We start from the raw sequence: 9,347 nt of genomic DNA on the forward strand, positions 1-9,347 counted from the left end.
ACTAATAGTTGTTATGATTTCATCTTTTCAAACACTTTGATCACTTTCCTTAACTTTCCCTCTCTTTGTTCTTGTTTTTCCAGGAGAGGGAAATCCATTAGACCTCAATGACTTACCCGAAGATTACGCTAAAGATGGTATACAGGCCTCAGAGGACAGCTCCTCGTCTGCTGGTACATTACTTTGTCTTTAGTACTATTGAGTTTCCTTCACTTCCTCTCTCTTTGTTCTTGTTTTTCCAGGAGACCAGAGGGAAATCCATTAGACCCGAAGATTACACTAAAGATGGTATACAGGCCTCAGAGGACAGCTCCTCGTCTGCTGGTACATTACTTTGTCTTTAGTACCTGCGGTTTTTTTATTACATCTTCTTGAAGTTAAGCAAAAAGTAAAAGAAAAGGATGAAACCCTGCTGTCTAAGATTACAATTGATCAGTCAATGAAATTTTCTGAAATTCTGCAATAATATATAATATATATATATATATATATATATCATCTTCTTACCCTTCCCTTATGCCCTGGATTACGAAAAGGGAACAGTTTTCAGAATTTGATCCTTGTGTTTTTGTGCTTCTCAGAAACTTTTGATATCAATTTTTGTTTCTTCTGCGAAGATATTTTGCTTGTGCAATAAAACTGATAACTCTCTTGCTCAAATCTTCAATTAATCAACAAATTCCCCCCAAAATCTTAATTCAGATTCTCTCTACCTTTCTTGAAAAAAGTTTCGGATCAAAGTTGATTTAATTGGCATATTTGCAGGAGGCTACAGGAAAAAGAAAAGCGGCGCTAAGGAGGGAAAATATGAGGCCGGGAAGGTCTACGAGTGCAGGTTTTGTTCCCTCAAGTTCTGCAAGTCTCAAGCCCTTGGGGGACACATGAACCGCCACCGTCAAGGCAACCTCTTTTCATTGCCCTAATTTCAATGTTCTACGTTTTTCTTCACATTATAAAATCAAGACAATTTCCATCACTGCATCTTTCTTGTTAACCCTCAAATAAATAAAAGTAGAGTTGTAAAAGTACATGAATTTTAGCAAAGTTGGTTATATCTGCTATAAAATACTCCCCTTCGGTTTTTCGCCAATGAGTTTTCCTTGTACAGTGGAGCACTGTCTTGTCAATCCCTGTTCTCATTCATGTAAGGAAAATGTTTCTGGGCTACTGTATTTTCTTTTTTTTTTTCCTTTGGATTCTTGCTGAAATTTTTTATTTCTCAGAGAGGGAGACAGAAACCTTGAACAAGGCTCGTCAAAACTGGTCTTCACTAACGATTTGGCTCCTGCTCACCTAGGTTATGTTTCAAGGTATGTGTATGAACTCTCCCCATCCCTTTTCTTCCTTTTCTTAATTCATTTTTAAATTTTAGATGTTCAAACTTTGAGATACTAAGAAAATAAAGAAAAGGGCTCAAGGTTCTGTATATGTTCTATTACTGATCGATATTCCTTCTACAAATTTTCATGCGTCTTCAGTGCAATGTTATTCTTTGTCTTTTTAATTCTTTTGTTGTTTCTTTTCCCCATTTGGCTGTAATGATTTGAAGTGTTGAGACTATTTTTCATGGGGTCTTGAAAGGATTTTGAGAAAATGATGATGTTTGTAGCAGCTGTAAGTTCTTTCGTGAAAATTTCTGTCGATGTATGTTTGTCATTAGCATATCTCGTGTTTTCCTTGTTTACACTGTATATCTCCACTCTTTAAATACGAAATGATAATTTTATTTGTTAAAAGTAAACATTTCAGATTTATGCATGCATTGAAATTTTAAAAATCTTCACTATATTTAACACAAGAATATTGTGAGATGTTTTTTGATTTTATTCTTCTATCCTCTTGCTTCGCCATATGCTTATCTAGTCTTTCTTTTGTTTTTTTGGGTTTGGGTCTTTCCCTTCTTGTAATGGAATTTAATCACATTTGCATGTTTTCACATAGGATTCCCATTTGGTGGTTGATAGTGGAAACCAAACTTGAGACTGCAAGCCATCAGTCTATTGGCCTTGAATTGGTAAGTCTGTGTGAGAGGTTAGTGATGTTTTCGCAAGTTTTCTGCAATTAGCTGCTAGTGATCCTTCCTTCACTAGCACTTTGGTTTGAAAAAGTTTTGGCTTTGATCGGCGGGAGTCTACTACTTTAGGAGCAGTAAGTTACTACTTTGTTTTATCTACTATTATCTTTGTTACCAGTCAATTTCTGTTGCATATTATGCCTTCGAATTGGAGAATGCCACATGTATTTATGTTGTTATCTTCTATGTCTTGGTTTATTCGTAGTTCTGCTTTATTAGCATGTTTTGTTAGCAATTATTTTATTGAATAGAGATGTCATATTATTTATTAGCAATTATTTTATTTGTAAGCTTATTGTTAGCAATATTGTCATTGTCTATGTCTTGCTAGTGCCATTAAAATTGTGAATTGTAAGTTACTACTTTGTTTTATCTACTATTATCTTTGTTACCAGTCAATTTCTGTTGCATATTATGCCTTTGAATTGGAGAATGCCACATGTATTTATGTTGTTATCTTCTACGTCTTGGTTTATTCGTAGTTCTGCCTTATTAGCATGTTTATTGTTAGCAATTATTTTATTGAATAGAGATGTCATATTATTTATTAGCAATTATTTTATTTGCAAGCTTATTGTTAGCAATATTGTCATTGTCTATGTCTTGCAAGTGCCATTAAAATTGTGAATTGTCTAGCATGTTTCAAGTCCCAAAGAGCATCAGATAGATATGACGAGTCATCATTAGAAAATTCCAAAAGTATGTTTTCTGCAATTAAAAATGGTGGCCTAACACATGTAGCATGCATATATTTGATTCTACAAGTGAAGCATATTAATAGTATTATAGGTTATGTGTACTCGTTTATTAAGGGTTGAAGGCTTTGGATTTGGTTTTGCAAATTCTGTGTTGCCGGAAAACTTTATATTGCTAAAAATTGTGTGGGAATCAAAAGGGTTGAGTAGGATTTGAACACTCAATTGGGACACATTTTGGCCGCTAAAAGTATGCTTTTTGATGATATTTTAGAACCTAATGTTAACTTGTGTATCTTCATATTTCTCTCGTCAAATTTCTAACCGAAAAGAAACCAATGTCCTTATTAGTTCTCCCTTGCCGACTTTTCTCCCATATTTTGAAATCAAGGAGGCTGAGACCATTAAATTTATACTTTGTAAACTTAGGCTGAGACCATTAAATTTATACTTTGTAAACTTCAAATCCAAATTTTGTGCGCTGATTTCTTAGAAAAATTCACGTGACCATCATTTTAACTCGGAAAGAATAGGATTGGGAATGTTTGAGGCTGTTGAAATGTGAATGGTGCAAGTATAGAGTTGAGACCTAAATTGGAGAACGAATCTCCCCTTTTTTTTGTAAATTTATTCTTGATTAATTCGTCTTGTTGGGTTTTCTTCATGAGCTTGTTTTGAAACTTTTTGTTGTTATACATTTAAAATTATTGTATGAATTTACAGAAATCATGTTGGTTCATGTTTAACATCTTATGTTTGCAGGTGTATCATAGAAAAATATCGAAAAATCTATATTATCCAACTATGAGTTATTTTATTTTGTGGACTTTGGGAAATTAAATACTATGCTAAAGCGTAGAGCGGTTGTCTAGATGCCAATTAAATATTTTTAAGAAGATTTTGTGAATTTTGTAAATATACGTAATCTCAAACATTTGATAAATATTTTTTAATGAACAAATTAATACTAGATATGGGAATTTTTTTTAGTTTTATTGAGTAATCAACCATAGTATATTTCTAAAAAAAATTGTTTTCTTTTTTATTCTTTTACTAAAATTTACTTTTTCTTGTCAAGTGCTTTGTGTTATCAACTCATGTTTTCAAAATCAGTATCAAAATGCACTAATTTCTTTAAGTTTTATTTTGTGGACTTTGGGAAATTAAATACTATGCTAAAGCGTAGAGCGGTTGTCTAGATGCCAATTAAATATTTTTAAGAAGATTTTGTGAATTTTGTAAATATACGTAATCTCAAACATTTGATAAATATTTTTTAATGAACAAATTAATACTAGATATGAGAATTGGTTTTAGTTTTATTGAGTAATCAACCATAGTATATTTCTAAAAAAAATTGTTTTCTTTTTTATTCTTTTACTAAAATTTACTTTTTCTTGTCAAGTGCTTTGTGTTATCAACTCATGTTTTCAAAATCAGTATCAAAATGCACTAATTTCTTTAAGATAAATTTACAAAGTTTGAATATTTTGTGCAATTTTAATAAGTATATAGATGTATTTCATTTACTTGTTTGTGGATAAGTGCCTAAAAAAGTCACATATTTTTATTTTCAAAGAAAACCATTAATTGATTTTTATTGTCATTTAAAGCAGTTTTTGTATTCTTGGGAACCCTTTGAAGTTTGAAGTGCATTCGATTTATTACTTTTGAACAAATGAAAATTTTTTTATTTTCATTTAAAGCAGTTTTTGTGTTCTTGGGAACCCTTTGAAGTTTGAAGTGCATTCGATTTATTACTTTTGAACAAATGAAAGTTTTTTTCTTTAGAATTCCAAAAAAGTGTATAATTAACTTTGTTGTTGTGATAAATAATTGTATTGATAATACTTAAAGAAATACATTGTGATAATTAATTGTATTGATAATACTTAAAGAAATACATGCATTACCTATATTGCTAGTCGCCAAGATGTGGTAACAAATCTTTTAAGATGATAGGTGTACAAGTAATATAAAAATAAACAATGAGATTGGCATCTAGACAACCGCTTTACCGTGTAGTGTATGATATTTTATTTCTGAAGTTAAAAAATAAACTAATTTGTGGTTGCGTAGTAGTGATTTTCAACAAATTTTACTATGATACACCTGCAAAGTTTGGATGTCGACATGGACAAATATGGTGTTTCTGTACAATTTGTTAGAATTCCAAAAAAGTGTATAATTAACTTTGTTGTTGTGATAAATAATTGTATTGATAATACTTAAAGAAATACATGCATTACCTATATTGCTAGTCGCCAAGATGTGGTAACAAATCTTTTAAGATGATAGGTGTACAAGTAATATAAAAATAAACAATGAGATTGGCATCTAGACAACCGCTTTACCGTGTAGTGTATGATATTTTATTTCTGAAGTTCAAAAATAAACTAATTTGTGGTTGCATAGTAGTGATTTTCAATAAATTTTACTATGATACACCTGCAAAGTTTGGATGTCGACATGGACAAATATGGTGTTTCTGTACAATTTGTACAAAACTTTTAAATGTATGACAATCAAAAGGTTTTGAAAAAGCAAATTGGATAAAACCTAACACAATGAATAATTTGGGAATAAATTAACAAAAACAGTGGAGGATTATCTCCCCTTTAGGCGTCAACTCCGAATTACCTTGCATTCTTCACATTTAAACTGACCTCAAAGTTCATAATCCCATTACTTCCAAGTTAGAATGTTGAGAATGTGAAGGTTTCATAGAAATCACGTGCATTTTTGGATTTGAAGCATACAAAGAAAAAATGCAATGGTTTCACCCTTTCTTGAATTTTAAAATATGGAAAAAAAAATCGGTGGAGGATAACTAGATAGGGACAAAGGTTGCGTCTTTGGTTAGAAAAATGGTAGAGAGGAAGAGATAGATACATTAGGTTATCATGTGGTTCTAGATAGTGTCAAGAAGCATATTCTTTTTAGTGGTCAAATGCGAAACAATTGAGTGTTTGAATCTCCTACTTCAATTCTTAAATTTCCCCGCACAGTTTTTAACGAGATGAAGTTATTTTGGCAAGCACATAATTGAAAAACCAAATACAAACTCTAGAGCCTTCAATCGTAATAGATGTGTACAGATAGATACATTATGCATTTTGCTCTTTACATATTTTAAATGATATTGATATTGTTGATTATGTGCAGGGTAATGCTAGTGAAGATGATCCCGACAAGAGTTAGCCAAATGATACAGTCGTCAACTTGCTTCACAATAACATACTAGCTTCATGACACACACAAAGCCTTGCGGTTTATTTTTCGGGACATCGACATCCATTATCTTTAGGACAAATTTGACCTATTGTAAATAAAGAATACTTTGTTTGTAGTACTTTTGGTCTTCAGTGGAAAAAGCCTTTGTGATCAAGTTCCTCTTTTTATTTTATATTCCTTCAATTTTTAATGTGACGCAACACCACTTACAAAGTATTAGAGATATGTCTATATGACTTAAACAGGAGTAGTGGAAAGAGAGCATTATTTATCAAGCATATCAAATAACTTGTTGCGCTGGATCCAATAAAGTAGTAATTGCAAGAAACAAGTAAAACATAGTGTTGCACCATCAAAGTATAGTTGATCTCCTTGTGGCTGAGTTCACCACATGAATGAGGGTTCATGTAATCATTATGGCATAGCTCAACTTACTAAGCAAGTATGGAACCAAATAAAGCAATCCCTAGAATTCATAGTTGAATAGAGAAATATTAGACAATTTGTAGTTCAAAGCAATTAATTTAAGCATTTCATTTACATGCATAAGCACGGAAAACAACTAATAATAACCTTGAATACACTTAAAACTAGGATCTTCCCATTGGATCTCTCATTCACCAGCTTCTGTCCTGTCTTTTTATGATCTCTGCAATAATTTATTTAACCCAATCATGTCCATATTTATGGGTTGCAGTCAAAAGAATATACTACAAGAAAAGCATTTGCTCTGCAGACCCATGAATGTAAGAATTTCCTAATGTGTATCCCATCACTCCACATGTGAGGAAGAGATTGGTAGAACCTGTTGAATTCAGTTCAAGCTCCATCTCCTTCACGGACTGCAACATCTTCTTCTCCTAACTCTGTTTCTGCTACTCTGGTTCTGCAGTGAAGAAGTCGTGTTTTTCCTTGGTTACACTTTTATTAGTTGTGCTTTACACTTTCATTAGTTGGCATTAGTGGCTTAGGTGGCAACTGATTTGGAATCTGAGTTGTTATTTCTGCTTTAGTTAGTTACACAGTTTCTTTTTCTCCGCCTTTGTATCTGTATTTGAACTGAAGCTGTACCAGTTCCCGTTGAATGAATGAAAACACAACTTCAGTCCTCTCCATTTCTTGCTCTGTAACCCAGTACCCATGGGGCTTATGCCTAATTTTATCATGGTATCAGAGTCATCATCTTGATGGTCTTTGCATACGAAGTGCTTTGAACGATCAATTTCACTCATCTGAACCTTTCATTTGATGAGAATGGTGAGCTCATCAACTGATACGCCTGCCATTCCTTCCATAGAAAATGGAACTGCGAATCATCACATGGTAATGGTTTCTACTCCATTCAATGGGAGCAATTGGCTATCCTGGAGTAGGTCTATAAGGATAGCTTTAGAAAGCAAAGATAAGTTGGCATTTATCGACGACATAGGACTACAACCTACCATTGGGACTCCTCAGCACAGACAGTGGAGGATTACAGACTGTATAGTACGGACATGGATTTTGAACACTATCTCCAAGGACTTGGTAAACGCATACCTGTATGCAAGTTCTTATAGAAATCTCTCGTTGGATCTTGAAGCTACGTACGGTGAGTGTGACGGAACTTTGCTGTACAAGCTGCAACGCGAAATTAGTTCTATCTTCAAGGTAATATGAGCATAACTGGTTACTACACAAAATTGAAACAACTCTGGGATGAATTATTATGCCTCATGCCACCAGCAATGTGTTCATGTGGCCTTTGCATTTGCGGATTTAACAAAACCAAGGCGGAGCAAAACGATGCAAACCAACTAATACAGTTTTTGATGGGTTTGAATGACTTCTACGATAACATTCGTAGTCAGACTTTGGTTCTAGAACCTCTTCCCCTCGTCAACAAAGCATATTACATGGTGCTACGGGTTGAGAGACAAAGGATGGTGAACTCAGAATACTCTGATATAGGGGAAGGATGTGCCATGAAAGCATATGACCAAAGGTATTCTTCCTCTAATACAAGACCTCGACAATTCATGCGACACAAGCGACCTGTGGATAAACGTAGTGTCCTCTGCGAGCACTGCATAAAATTTCTTGAATACAATGGTTTGTCATTTCTTGAATTTTAAATATGGGAAAAAATTGGTAGAGAGGGAATGGATAGGGACAAAGGTTTCTAGAAAATGACAATGAGGAAGAGATAGATACACAACTTTGGTTCTGGATGATGTCAAAATGCATTTTGGTAAGCAATCAATGTGAAACAGTTTTAGTTGGGTGTTTAAATTCCTATTTCAACCTTTAGTTTCTCGCTTCGTCCTTAGTAGGACGATGATATTTCGGTAAGCATAGAACTGAAAAACCAAATAGACCCTAGAGCCTTGAGTCTTAATAAACGAGTATGGATAGATCATAGATTATTATAATTGTGGCATACATTGCTGTTAATGTCTCTCGTTTTTTGTTTTCTTCAGGCTGACATTAAATTGCCTTCGAAAGGATGGCTTAAGTTAATATCGATCATCGGATGTAATGGAAGTAGCAGATCATACAACTCCACTGACGTTGATATCAAGAAAAGAGTTTCGCCTGACAAACCTGTCTTAAACTTGCTTCATAAGGAAGAACTTGTCTCGGATTGTCTTCCGAGTATGAGCCTCATGGGTTTTCGAGGCTTTTCTTTATATAAATTAGAACACTTTGTTTATAGAACTTCGGCATTCTCTGTACTATCTGAAAGATTGTACTTGTTTTTTTTTTTTATCTAAGGCAATAAAGATTGTTATTTTTTTTCTGGCCCAAAGATTGTACTTCTTTTAGAAATATGAAATTTATATTGAACGGCAAGAATAGAAAATTCAATAAAATTGAGAAAAATCTTAATTTTCATGAGGTAAGAGTATTAAAATAACAACAAAGAAAATACCTAAATTTCGAGGAATTGTATGCATATGTTTTTAATTGTAAGATTTATATATGCTTCACAATATTGGTTTATAAAACATACGAGCTCGTTAAGTTTATTTGTTTAGGGCATCAAGAAGTCCAAGACTTCAAAAATACCTTTTTAACGCTTTTTACATAATAATCTTTATTAATTTTATCTAATATGAGTTAAAAGTAAAGAAATTTGTAGTAAAATAATACGAGTTTCTTTTTTATATTTATATTTTTCGACACTACCAAGAACTAGGGCTGCAACCAAACCGACTTCGGCGAGCCAGAAAAAAATTGGCTGGAGCTCGAGCTCAATTCACACGTGCTGAGCTGGAACTGGAGCTCGAGCCCAATTAATTTTTTTAAGAATATTTGAATTTAAAAAAAATATGAACTATTGTAGCATTTGAAATATATTATTA

At 33.1% G+C, this 9,347-nt stretch overlaps 2 long non-coding RNA genes across 2 annotated transcripts; both read left to right on the forward strand.

The window, feature by feature from the left end:
* Positions 214-976, forward strand: LOC110011970. The gene is made up of 2 exons (XR_002287051.1): positions 214-324; positions 766-976. It is a non-coding gene; the product is annotated as an uncharacterized LOC110011970 (long non-coding RNA).
* On the forward strand, positions 1,103-6,219 carry LOC105161609. The gene is made up of 3 exons (XR_002287050.1): positions 1,103-1,144; positions 1,224-1,310; positions 5,935-6,219. It is a non-coding gene; the product is annotated as an uncharacterized LOC105161609 (long non-coding RNA).

The sequence above is a fragment of the Sesamum indicum genome, linkage group LG5 (assembly GCF_000512975.1).
Source record: "Sesamum indicum cultivar Zhongzhi No. 13 linkage group LG5, S_indicum_v1.0, whole genome shotgun sequence".
NCBI lineage: Eukaryota > Viridiplantae > Streptophyta > Magnoliopsida > Lamiales > Pedaliaceae > Sesamum > Sesamum indicum.